We start from the raw sequence: 13,968 nt of genomic DNA on the forward strand, positions 1-13,968 counted from the left end.
TTTGATGTGTCACATGACCCTCTTCCCATTGAAAAAAATAAAGTCAGATCCAAGATGGCCGACTTCAAAATGGTCACCATGGTCACCACCCATCTTGAAAAGTTTTCCCCCTATGGCACATGAATTGCCAGCTTTTCAAAGGACACCGGTGTGTATTTATCGCAAGTCACATGGATGGTCCGTGTGGTGTGCGATTTTTCATTGCACCCATAGACTTGCATTGGCGAGTCTCAGCCGAAATACGCAGAAAATTGGAGCATGCTGCGATTTCACTCGCACATATAATATGGCCGAGAAAAAAAAAATGGTGATGGCAGCTGCACCATAGATTAACAGTGGTCCGAGTGCTATGCGATGTTTTATCACATAGCACTCATCCGTATTCAACGCTAATGTTACTCCGGCCTTAATCATAGATAAATGCAGCTACAAATGTCAGATATATCTGAATGTACAAATTCTGAATTTCAATGGTGTGTAGGAGACATCATAAATGTAAGGTAAAAAGTAGAGGAACAGGGGGGAGATGGACAACATTTTGAGAAATAGTAATAATTGTTAAGATAGAACGCGTATTAAGAAGCTTTGACTCTTGATATTTCATGTGCATGCCCCAAGTTGAGAAACTGGCATGAATTGAATAAAAAATACAGCTTTGGTTCAAAAAAAGAAATGAAATTCCAACATTCTACACTCCCCTAAATAAAGAAGCACGATTAAACACATATTATTCGGCACTACAATACTGAGCTCTGTTATTTTTGCTTCCATTTGTTATATGGTGCAGGATCCCTCATACACGGCAGGACTTCCTACTTAAGGCTGTTTTAATTACAGCATCAGCAGCAGCACGTGTTCATTAATAAACACAAAAGTTTCACACGGGCTATGCTGCAAGAAAAAGTCTGAAAATTATAGATTATATCAAGAGGCTGCAGGAAATAAAAGTCACTGTGAAATGTTGTTATTAACAATGTCATCTTATATGGATTTCATAAATCGAAAAAAAAACTGAGCATAGAGTAACCATTTTACGCACTCTGGAGGGGATTCTGTAACATAATTTATAAACATTGCAGTTCAAATGATTTGATTGGATTATAAAATATTGAAACTGTTCTTTGCGCGACTCGTTTGATGTCTGCCATATCAGGATTTTAGGTGACGAGTATGTACAATACACAATGTCATTGATCTTTAAATGTTTACATTTATATTGTTTTTTTTTTATCTTGTATCTTCAACTGTGATCCTTATTAATCAAATATTTTGTTATTAGATCATCTATCAAGATTTAAAGAATATTGAGCTGTCAGATTTTCACTGTACATATTGTACAGCTGTTTTAATGTATCGCAGCTTCGAAAAAAGAGAACAATAAAGATGAGATGAAAAGTTTTCTGCTAAGCAAGAAGAGAAGGAAAGAAAGAAAACAATTCAACACAAGCACCAGTATCATAATTAGTAGTATAAATTTATGAGGCAATGCCAGACAAATATGGTACTATAAGGCTGAGTTCACACTTGGCGTTTTTTTCGCTTTTCCGTGGCGGTTTTAACCACGCGATTTTGCCACGAAAACGCGAAAAATAAGCATCCCATGCATTCCTATGGGATTCCGCAATGCTGTGCTAATGCTGCGGTTTTTACCTCGGCGGAATCGCTTCTCGGTAAAAAACGCAGCATGCTCATTAATTTGCAGAATCGCGGCGATCCCGCACCCATAGGAATGCATTGTTCCGCTTACTTCCCGCATGTGGCTGTGCCCACCATGCGGAAAGTAAGCAAAACAATTGCGGATGGTACCCATGGTCCGGAGGAGAGGAGACTGTCCTCCGGGCTTTGGGTACCATATCCCTGTAAAAAATAGAATTTAAAATAAAAAATATTGTTATTCTCACCTTCCGGCGTCCCGCGCAGCCTTCCCGCCTCTCTCCACGCGCTCGTTCCCAGTAAGCCTTTGCGAAAATGCCCGTGATGGCGTCCGTTCTCGCGGGATCGCGAAGTCTCGCGGTCATTCGCACGACATCATCGCGAATTACCGTGAGACATCGCGATCCCGCGAGAACGGACGTCATCGCGGGCATTTTCGCAAAGGATTACTGGGAACGGATGCGCGGGACGTCGGAAGGTAAGAATAAAACCATTTTTTTTTTTTTTTTACATTCTATCTTTTACTACTGAGGCCGCATAGGTGGCCTCAGTAGTAAAAAGTTGGTCACACTCGTCAAACACTATGTTTGACGAGTGTGACCAACCTGTCAATCAGTTCTCCAAGCGATGCTACAGATCGCTTGGAAAACGCTAGCATTTTGCAAGCTAAATACGCTTGCAAAATGCCAGTTTTTCCGCGGGAAAATCGCGGGAATTTAAAATGCGATTTTCCCGCGGAATGGAATTCCGGAATTCTCGAGGTAATTTCCGCGAGAGTTCCGGTACGTGTGCACTTAGCCTAAGTATGGACAAAAATAGGGACTGATCGCAAATATAATGAAACCCAAACCAAAAAAAATGATCCACAAGTCCAAAATAAGTATGAAAAATTCATTAAAAAATTCTTTATTATATATAAATATACAGGGGAGGCATGAACACCACAAAGTGATTTAGCTTAAAAAGCTACAGACCCTGGCACATTACGCAAAAACCTCATACATATGGTAAATTATTGTCAAATAACATTATATAGACATAAAATCTCCCCTAAACCTATTTTTACATCATATCACAAGGTATTGGGCAGAATTAGCATCAATATAAACCCACCTATAAGTATATGTATGCCTACATCAGCGGGCACTCTCATTATAGTAGCGGGTAAAAGGTTAATACAATGAACATACCTATGGAGTACCCACTAATTGAGTAGGCGGCAGCAGGAGAGAGAGGATAGAAGCGGTCAGTGCACAGGCGTCTCCGCGACACGCGTTTCGGAGCGCTATGCTCCTTCCTCAGGGGGCGTGAGCAAGAAAAGAGTTGATTATTTGGAAGTCCTGTTTCAAAAACTGTATTGAAAATGTAGTACAAGGACAAGGCCGAGAGAAGTTAACATTTGATGACTATTGTCATCTATGCAAAGTTGTGTTGTGATGTTTCATGACTGAGCGGAACCAATCGCAGTACAGCAAAATATATAGAATGCACTGCTTTTAGTTGTAGCCCATCAGATGGCAAAATTGCCGCCACCTGGTTATATACCACTTATACACCTGCCCAGTATAATGGTGGCCATTGGCCCGTCATGTAGCTGGTTTTGTATAGGAAACAACATTAACCCCTTAACATCCAATGACAGACACAGTCCGTCATGGCCGGGTGTCAGTTCCCACACCAAGACGGACTGTGTCCGTCATGCATTTAAACTATCACTACGTGTAAACACGCTTTGATATTTCAGTGCCGATAGCTGTCTGTGACAGCTAAGGCTGGTTTCACATTTGCGTTTTTTTAGCGCTGGAAAAAAACGCATACGTGCGCATGCGTTTTTTCCCCTATATTTAACATGGGTGCGCATACCTGCGCGCTGGCATGCGCACGTATGCGATTTTCATGCGCTGCGTTTTTTTGGGGTGTGCGTTGGTATTTTCCAGACCCAGCATGTTGCATTTTTTGGCCCTGGAAAAAAGCGCATGCGCACGTATGCGCACGTTTTGCACTAAAAATGGCCATTATAGCCTATGGATGCGCATACGTGCGCACTGGCATGCGCATGTATGCGTTTTTTTAGCGCTGCGTTTTTTTGGTGGTGTCCACTTGTTGTCCTAGTTATAATCTTCTAAAGTCAAAAAAAAAAAGTCTATATAAAGGAGGTGCCTGCCAAAACTCTGCCACTACTACACTGACAGATTGAAGAGCAGAAAGTCAACCAAGAACCCATTATATCAGCGAAGAATGTGAGTATATTACATTATATGCCTGTCCTCTTAAATTATGTATGTACTAATGATTTTTATTATTTTTACATGCAGTATGTCTTCAGAATCCGAGTATTCCCCATCGCGGCAGGAATTGGCGCAAGCAGACCGTGAGGTGATTATTTTCGTGCATCTGGTAAGTATATCTGCTGCTTCTCCAAATCTCTTACGTTTTTTTCAACTTTTTTAAGACATCGTCATCATCATCTTCTGCGGACGGGACTAGTGAGGGCGAAGAGCAGGAGCAGCGAAGCCAAGTCCCGGTGGTGATACGGAATGTAAGTATCAAATGATTTGTAATGTTCTTTATTTTTTATCTTCTATTTTTACTCTTTTTTATGTTTATTTTTTTGTAACTTTTTATTCAATTTAAATTGGATTATTCTAATGAATGTGTTTTGTCTAGGTTCCACAACGGGATGAAGACGTCTACCTGGATAATGAGCAGCTCATCAGCCTGGTCCAGGAGCGTTCGCCGTTGTGGGACAGCCGTGACCGGCTGCACAAGGACATTGTGGTGACCCGGCGGCTATGGAATGAGGTGGCCGCAGCGTTGATGGATGGCTGGGACAGCGCCACAGCATCCTCCAAAAAGGCGTTTAGTGAGTATTTCCCTGCTCTGTATTGTGCCGCAGTGACTGTTGTCCTTGACGGCACTGTTGGGTTTCGTGCTAGGCGTATTCTAGCAGGAAACCCAACAGTGTCATCGGGGTCTACAGTGACTGCTTTGAGTATTGTATTGCTACATTGTGCCGCAGTGACTGTTGTCCTTGACGGCACTGTTGGGTTTCGTGCTAGGTGTATTCTAGCAGGAAACCCAACAGTGTCATCGGGGTCTACAGTGACTGCTTTGAGTATTGTATTGCTACATTGTGCCGCAGTGACTGTTGTCCTTGATGGCACTGTTGGGTTTCGTGCTAGGTGTATTCTAGCAGGAAACCCAACAGTGTCATCGGGGTCTACAGTGACTGCTTTGAGTATTGTATTGCTACATTGTGCCGCAGTGACTGTTGTCCTTGACGGCACTGTTGGGTTTCGTGCTAGGTGTATTCTAGCAGGAAACCCAACAGTGTCATCGGGGTCTACAGTGACTGCTTTGAGTATTGTATTGCTACATTGTGCCGCAGTGACTGTTGTCCTTGACGGCACTGTTGGGTTTCGTGCTAGGTGTATTCTAGCAGGAAACCCAACAGTGTCATCGGGGTCTACAGTGACTGCTTTGAGTATTGTATTGCTACATTGTGCCGCAGTGACTGTTGTCCTTGACGGCACTGTTGGGTTTCGTGCTAGGTGTATTCTAGCAGGAAACCCAACAGTGTCATCGGGGTCTACAGTGACTGCTTTGAGTATTGTATTGCTACATTGTGCCGCAGTGACTGTTGTCCTTGACGGCACTGTTGGGTTTCGTGCTAGGTGTATTCTAGCAGGAAACCCAACAGTGTCATCGGGGTCTACAGTGACTGCTTTGAGTATTGTATTGCTACATTGTGCCGCAGTGACTGTTGTCCTTGACAGCACTGTTGGGTTTCGTGCTAGGTGTATTCTAGCAGGAAACCCAACAGTGTCATCGGGGTCTACAGTGACTGCTTTGAGTATTGTATTGCTACATTGTGCCGCAGTGACTGTTGTCCTTGACGGCACTGTTTTTTTTTTATCAACAGTGGACAAAGTCTGAACACGTTGGCGTTCGATCAAGGACCGCTTCAACAGTGATGTTCGTGCTGAGGGCCAGGTTCGCAGTGGATCTGCGTCAAGGACCAGAACTAGATACCGTCACTATCACGCGTTGCAGTTCCTAAGACCGGTCCTTGCCACGAGATCGTAAGTATTATAAATTTTGGGTTTTTATTTTTATTAATCTGTGTTTTTCTAATCCACAGCTGATGCTTCTTGTAAAGGCATGGTAGTAATGATTTTCCTTTCTTCCACAGCACCTGGAGCAGCACCCTGCAACCTGGCCCTGGAGCGGTCCTTCCTCGGACGTCCTCTGACCCGTCCCAGCCATCCGACAGCCAGGAAGCACCTTGCAGGTCAAACACACACACAGCTGGTGACCAGGAAGCTGGGCCATCAGGTGTTCCCCTGTCCCAGGTCTCTGCCACTGGTTATGCGGGCACTACCCGCCAGCGGCAGAGGGCCTTGGACAGGAATGTCTTGCCCGAGTTTATGCATTTGAGCGAGACATTTAATTCCAGCCTCAAGTCACTGTCCGACAGAGTTGAAAGCGGTTTTGCACTCATGGAACGTGGTTTTAACCACTTTGAACACCGCTTCAATTCTGTAGAACAGCGCCTTGACCGTCTGGAGGCCGACCTCAACAGACCAGCACACCATTTTTTTAGTAAGATTGAAAAGGGCATGGCGGAACACCTTAGTCCTGATCAACAGCTGAATGTGCTGCAGGCCTGCAACAATGCTTTCTTGCAGGCTATGCAGCATAATCGGTACGGTCAGCAGTCAGTGGTGTCCTTTCCACCTGTGCCACCATTGACTCGCTTCACCTCACTACCGACTTGTGCTGCATACCACTGCACGGACACCTCTATTCAAAGCCAGGACACCCACCGTTACACCGCCACAAGTCTGAGTGCAGCTGGTCACTTCACCGACACCACCATGGCAAGCGCTGCTCCTGTCTGGAGCACCACCGCCACTCCCATGCATGCGTGGAGCTCAGCCACAACTAGGCAAACATGGAACAGCCCTGCCGCTACAACAACATGTAGTAGCCCTGCCACCACCACTCTGCAAACCTGGACCATCACTGCCGCCACCAGTCCTCCTGCAAGGACGAGCACTGACAACGAAGAGCAGCAGCAGCAGCCACCTCAGCAGCAGCAGCCACCTCAGCAGCAGCCACCTCAGCAGCAGCAGCAGCCACCTCAGCAGCAGCAGCCACCTCAGCAGCAGCAGCAACCACCTCAGCAGCAGCAACCACCTCAGCAGCAGCAGCAACCACCTCAGCAGCAGCCGCCACCTCAGCAGCAGCCGCCACCTCAGCAGCAGCAGCCGCCATCTCAGCAGCAGCAGCAGCCATACTAGCAGACGGGGGACCTACATTCAATATTTGCCCCTAGTTCAAGGCGAAATCTATCAAGGCGGGCATTGGGCCAAAGTCGGTCCAGGCACACAAGCCTACGGCGACATTCCATTACAACTAATGTACCTGAACAGATTTCCTCTCCTCCAAGTGTTCCTAGTTTAATTCCCTTAACTGGACTACCTTCCCCCACAAGTTTTGTTGCCCCTTCCCCTCAAACACCGTCTTCAACTGCAAGTGTTGCATATTCCCTGCACACCCCCAAATTGAAACCATCTGCCCCCAAACGCCGGAAAAAATAATTTTTTGGTTTATTTTTGTGATAAAAAATAAATTTACATTTGTGGTTCACCATTACTAAGTTTCATTAATGTTGTTTGCGCCGCTCACACACACTGATGGGTAAATACATGTTAAAAACCAACCCAAGGCCTAGTATAGTCATATGTGAAATAACACGGACTAGTATAGTCATACCAAGGCCTAGTGTAATAACTCGAGTTTTACCAACTTGGATCTGGTTTCATGAAAAACAAACTGTTGAAACTTGTCTTAAAAATAAGTTTCTTTCTAGTTTCACCAGTTTGTTTTTTGTGAAACAAGATGCTAGTTGTTAAAAATCGAGTTATTACAGTAGGCCTTGGTATGACTATACTAGGCCGTGGTATTTCACATATTACTATACTACTAGCCCCAAGGCCTACTATACTCATATTTGAAATACCACGGCCTAGTATAGTCATTACAAGGCCTAGTGTAATAACTCTAGTTTCACCAACTAGAATCTGGTTTCATGAAAAAAAAACTGTTGAAACTTGTCAAGTTTCACCAGTTTGTTTTTCGTGAAACAAGATCCTAGTTGGTAAAATTCGAGTAGGCCTTGGTATGACTATACTAGGCCGTGGTATTTCACATATTACTATACTACAAGCCCCAAGGCCTACTATACTCATATTTGAAATACCACGGCCTAGTGTAGTCATTACAAGGCCTAGTGTAATAACTCTATTTTTACCAACTAGAATCTGGTTTCATGAAAAACAAACTGTTGAAACTTGTCAAGTTTCACCCGTTTGTTTTTCGTGAAACAAGATCCTAGTTGGCAAAAATCGAGTAGGCCTTGTTATGACTATACTAGGCCGTGGTATTTCACATATGACTATACTAGTAGGCCCAAGGCCTACTATACTCATATTTGAAATACCACGGCCTAGTATAGTCATTCCAAGGCCTAGTGTAATAACTCTAGTTTTACCAACTAGAATCTGGTTTCATGAAAAACAAACTGTTGAAACTTGTCAAGTTTCACCCGTTTGTTTTTCGTGAAACAAGATCCTAGTTGGCAAAAATCGAGTAGGCCTTGTTATGACTATACTAGGCCGTGGTATTTCACATATTACTATACTAGTAGGCCCAAGGCCTACTATACTCATATTTGAAATACCACGGCCTAGTATAGTCATTCCAAGGCCTAGTGTAATAACTTTTAAGTTGGAATGGAGCAGATTACATTCATCCACTCAATGCTGACTTGTATTCCCCATGGACTTTCATTGGGGTTGGGTTTTGAGGGTTGTGTTTTGAGAAAATCACATACTTTGTTTTCAACTAGTTGCACAATTTTCTCTTGAAAAAAAATGGTTTCCTGATTCATGGCCTGCAGCTTTGCTCGTTCCAATATATTTCACGCAGACTAGCAATGCTGCATTTTAACTCATATGTGTATTTACCTGCCCAGGTGTGTGAACATCAAAAAATTCAGTTATACATGGGAAGTTTTTTATTTAATTGGAGTTTAAAAAATATAGTGCACTCAGTAATGGTATCAAATAAGGTTTTTTATTACCATAAACAAACAAAAACATTACACCATTTCATCTTGCCAGTGCACCCGTCCTACATCAGAAATAAAGTAGGCCGCAAATTGGTCCCTCATTTGGCCAACTTCAACGGATGACCTGAGAGTGTGCTGAGTGAATTCAGGCAATGGGTTAGGAGCATCATCGTCCAGTTCAAAGGTCGGGTGCTCTTTAGCCATCACAAAGTTATGTAGAACCACACAGGCCTTCACCACCTCATCGACTGTTTCAAGTTTAAGATTAATGGCCGTGCCCAGAATTCGCCATCTGGAAACAAGAATCCCAAAAGCACACTCGACAGTTCTTCTGGCCCTGGTCAGCCTGTAATTAAATATTTTTTTGGTGTGGTCCAAGTCCCGGCTGGAGTAGGGTTTCAGTAAGTTTCCGCACATTTGAAAAGCCTCATCGCCAACCATTACAAAGGGCAGTGGCGGAGCTTCGGTGTGAGGAAGAGGCCGTGGCATAGGGAAATTAAATTGGTTGCCATACAACCTCCGGCCCATGTCTGAGTTTTTAAAAGCCTGTGAGTCATTACCACGGCCAAATGCTCCAATGTCCACTGCTACAAACATACATCCGGCATCCGCAATCGCAATGAGTACTATTGAAAAGTACTTTTTGTAATTATAGTACTCAGATCCCGTTCTTTGGGGTTTGATGATCCGTATGTGTTTACCATCAACAGCTCCCAAACAGTTGGGAAAATTGCATACTGTCCAGAATTTGTCAGCAATTTCCATCCACTTTTCAGCAGTGGGCAGGGGCATAAATTCTGGGCAAAGAACATTCCAGAGAGCCGGCAGGTGTCAGCAACAATTCCAGACAAGGTAGAGATTCCAATACGGTACTGGAAGTGTAGTGAAGATAGGGTTTCTCCAGTCGCCAGGAATCTGTGAACAGACAAAGAAGTAAAATTAATATTTATGTATATTATTTTAAAAAACTATAAAATAAAATATTAGTACATTCACGAAAACTAATTACCCAAGGTTTTGAATACTAAATTAAAAAAAAAAACATCAGACCGCACCCCTTGGTTTTTAAAACATACCATAATGTCACCAGTAGCCGTTCCTCAGGAGGAATCGCACGACGGAGCTGTGTGTCCTGTCTCCGGATGGATTGTTGGACACGAGCAAGCAAATCCATGAAACTTTCGTGGGACATCCTGATATAATCTGTAAATTTCTCCGGGTTTGCCTGTAGCTCGCTGTAGAGGGTGTGGTATGCCCCACAGCTCTCCTGGAGTTCAACAATCGGATGTATCCACATACGTCGCCGTCTTCGCTGCCTCTCTCTCTTCCTTTGTTCATGGCAAGCAACTGCATACGCCTGAGCCATCGCGATGTCCAAATCCAAGTTGAAGTGAAAACTCTTCCAGCGCAGATCCATGGTCACGAGAAGAATCAAGCAAATGTGAAGAATACTGTAGACAGGGTCTATATATTAACATACCACACCCACAATGAAGTCCCATTGGTCTTGTGTGTTGTTGAATGGTTGTTTTTTCATTTTTGTGGGGTTTTTCCAAAATCTGTAAAAAAACGCAAACGCACAAAAAAAGCATACAAACGCGCAAAAACGCTGTGTTTTTTTCCTGCATGCGCATAAAAATGCTTGAAAAAAACGCAGCGTTTGTATGCATTTGTATGCGTTTTTTTAATGCGTTTTTTGCGGGAAAAACGCGCTGCAAAAAAAAGCAAGTGTGAAACTAGCCTTAGAGGCACGGGAAGAGGTGCAGGGACCCATGCTGTCGGTCCCCGTTCCCAGATCGCTGTGATCGGTCAGTCAATCTGACTGACCGATCACAGCATGATCGCGCAGGAGATGCTGAAATATCTGCAGAAAAAAAAGAAAAGACAGACATGTATAATACAGGGATCACTGAAGATAAGTTAAAAACATCTTAATTCCAAATACAGCACTGACAAAAGATAAAACAAATAAAAAGAGACAATCTGTGTAAGCCCACAATAGGGCTGCACCCTAACTCCCCACCAAAATCACACCAAAATTACTGCAAAAAAATAAGCAATTACATAAACTTAGTACAATGACTTATACAGCCTCACACAGCATATAAATATAGTAATCACAAGTAATAAAGTTTAGCACAGAAGAAAAAGATTGGACCAATCAATAAAGTGCTACTGGGGGCCAATTTGGGCCCCCATCTCCCCTGCTCTCCTTTTGTTTCTAGCACAGCCTCCACCTCCTACAGGAGTTTTTCCTTCACAAGCATTAGGCACTGCTCCCCATACAAGTAGTAGTGCGCTTCAGGATCCACACCAGGACCCTGTTACTTCTTGTTAGTTCTTGTGCCATTTTATTTATTACTTGTGGGTATATCACTGCATCTATAGCACTATCTTTGATTAGCTTTATTTGGCTAGTTAGAAGCCTACTCTTATCTCCTCTTAGACGGCAGCAACTTTTCAGCACACTAGCACTTCATTGATTGGTCCAATCTTTTAGCACCAAATTTTTTATTTTAACAAAAGTAGCAGGAGAAAATGGTCCCCAAAAATTGTTGTGCAATTTCTCCTGAGTTCGCCAATATCCCATGTGTGGAGGAAGACCACTGTTTGGGTGCACGGCATGACCTGGAAGGGAAGGATAAAGGTTTGACTTTTTGAACACAAAAAGATGAATTTTGAGGACAAAATGTGATTTTTAATTTTCACGACTCTATGTTATAAACTTCTGTGAAGCACCTGGGGTTCAAGGTTCTCACCATGCATCTAAATACATTCCTTGAGGGGTCTAGTTTCCAAAATGGGGTCACTTGTGGGGGGTTTATACTATTTAAGCACTATCTCAATTCCAGCCAATTTTGCGCTGAAAAAGTCAAACGGCGCTCCTTCTCTTCCAAGCTCTGCCATGCACCCAAGCAGCACTTTACCACCATATATGGGGTATCAGCGTACTCAGGATAAATCGCACAACAACTTTTGGAGTCCAATTTCTCCTGTTACCCTTGGGAAAATAAAAAATTGGGGCAAAAAGATCATTTTTGTGGAAAAAATATGACTTTTTATTTTCACGTCTCTACGTTATTCAAAGTGCTCACCACACATCTAGATAAGTTCCTTGGGGGGTATAATTTCCAAAATGGGGTCATTTATTGGGGGTTTCCACTGTTTAGGTACATCAGGGGCTCTCCAAACGCGACATGGCATCCGCTCTCGATTCCAGCCTATTTTACGTTCAAAATCTCAAATGGTGACCCTTCCTTTACGAGCCCTGTCGTGCACCTAAAGAGTGGTCTTCCTCCACAAGGTGTATCGGTGTACTCAGGAGAAATTGCACAACAATTATTGTGGTTCATTTTCTCCTGATACCCTTGACAAAATATATAGAAAATTGTGTCCGAAGTAAAATTTTTGTGAAAAAAAGTTAGATGTTCATTTTTCCTTCCACATTGCTTCAATTCTTGTAAAGCACCTGAAGGGTTATTAAACTTTTTTGAATGTGGTTTTGAACACCTTTAAGAATGCAGTTTTTAGAACGATGTCTCTTTCGTTATTTACTGTCATATAGGCCGCCTGTCATGATCCAGGCTGGATATGACAGGTTTTGAACAAGTAACCTTTTTTTCTCTTTGAGCTGGTTGCTTGGAGTTGGTTTTGCCCCCGGTGGTCATTGGGGTTATTGCACAGTGTCTTTTGTTCTAGTTTGCCCCCGGTGGTGGTGAGCATTATTGCATGGGAATCTCTAATGGGTGTGAGACTCTGGCTCCTAACTATAAAGGTGTGTCAGGTGGTTTCACTCACTGTTGGTGATATTGGTCTTTTCCAACCATCCTTGGTGAAAGCTGCACTCAGATGCTGGACTCTGTTGCTGGAAGAGAGCTGCACTCAGATTCTGGACTCTGTTGCTGGAAAGCTGCACTCGGATGCTGGACTTGGAGTTTTTGCAAAGCTTGGTGGAGTGTCAGCTATGGTGTCAGCGAGGAGTTCTTGCAAAGCTTGGTGGAGTGGCAGCTATGGTGAAAGCTGCAGTCAGATGCTGGACTCTGTTGCTGGAAAACTGCACTTGGATGCTGGACTCTGTTGCTGGAAAGCTGTACTCAGGTGTTGGATCAGGTTGGAGGAATAGATGCACTCAGGTGTTGGACTCCATTGCTGGGAGCATTAGCAACAGAGCTTTCCTCAATGTGTGTTTTAGTGCAGTGGTGGGATTAGTTTCTGCACCGTCCACTTCACTAATAAGGGATTGGTTCAGGGTGAGCTAGGGATTTCAGGTATCCTGATCGGCACCCGGTGCGGAACCGGCCTAGGGATCGTTAGGAGTGTAGAGACACTGACTCAGGGGAATGCAGGAGATCTCCACGTCCCCGTTCCCTATCGCAGGGCCACCTTTGTAATCGTTTCCCCTTCCCCCGTGTCTTGTTGTTTTAGTTACTGGCCTGCGGGTCGTGTCACACAGGACAGTTACACGTGCCGTGTCTTGTTGTTTTTGTTACCGACCTGCGGGTCGTGTCACACAGGCCAAGTCCACGTGTCATTATCACCAACCTTACTTTTTTTTCTGGTAGGCCTTGGGCCAGGTTCAGGCTGGTGAGTAATTGCTGCTGGGCCTCACTGAAGTGAGTGAGGAGCTGCATGGTGTGTTGAAGCAGTTCCAGCGGCAGTTATCAGGGTCTGGGGCCTTCCCTCTGGCTCAACCAGAAAATCAAATTGCGGCTCTGGCGAAGCCCCCAGAGTTCCTGCTGGTGAGCAGGACTTGCTCATGCATGCGGATATACCCAGGCAGGTGGGAGGAGTGGGTGTTCCCATGGTGCTGCCTGGTATTCCCCGAGGTGAAGGGGTACTTCCCTGTGGTGGGCGGATTTGTGTTATAGTCCGCGGGGCTCATGACAAACCTTCCATAATACCGAAGAAGCCGCCCCCTCCTGGTCGTGTAGAGGAAGGCGACCAGGGAGTGTATATTTCCTCCATATCCCCATCCCCTTCTCCTCCGGTTGTGGCTGCAGGGGTGCTGCCAGGGAGTAGGGGCAAGTCTCAAGCCTCGCCATTAGCCAACCCAGAGAAGAGCAGGCCTCGTAGTAGGAGGGGTTGGAGGGTGGTGTTTCCCTTGGTGAATAGCGGGGGTGTGAGTGTGGTGACACAGGGGGACGCATCTGTTGTCAGTTCCAGCAAAAGTTCACAGTATT

The sequence above is a fragment of the Dendrobates tinctorius genome, unplaced genomic scaffold, assembly GCF_039654945.1.
Source record: "Dendrobates tinctorius isolate UK_male_01 unplaced genomic scaffold, ASM3965494v1 ptg000050l, whole genome shotgun sequence".
In the NCBI taxonomy this organism is placed as follows: domain Eukaryota; kingdom Metazoa; phylum Chordata; class Amphibia; order Anura; family Dendrobatidae; genus Dendrobates; species Dendrobates tinctorius.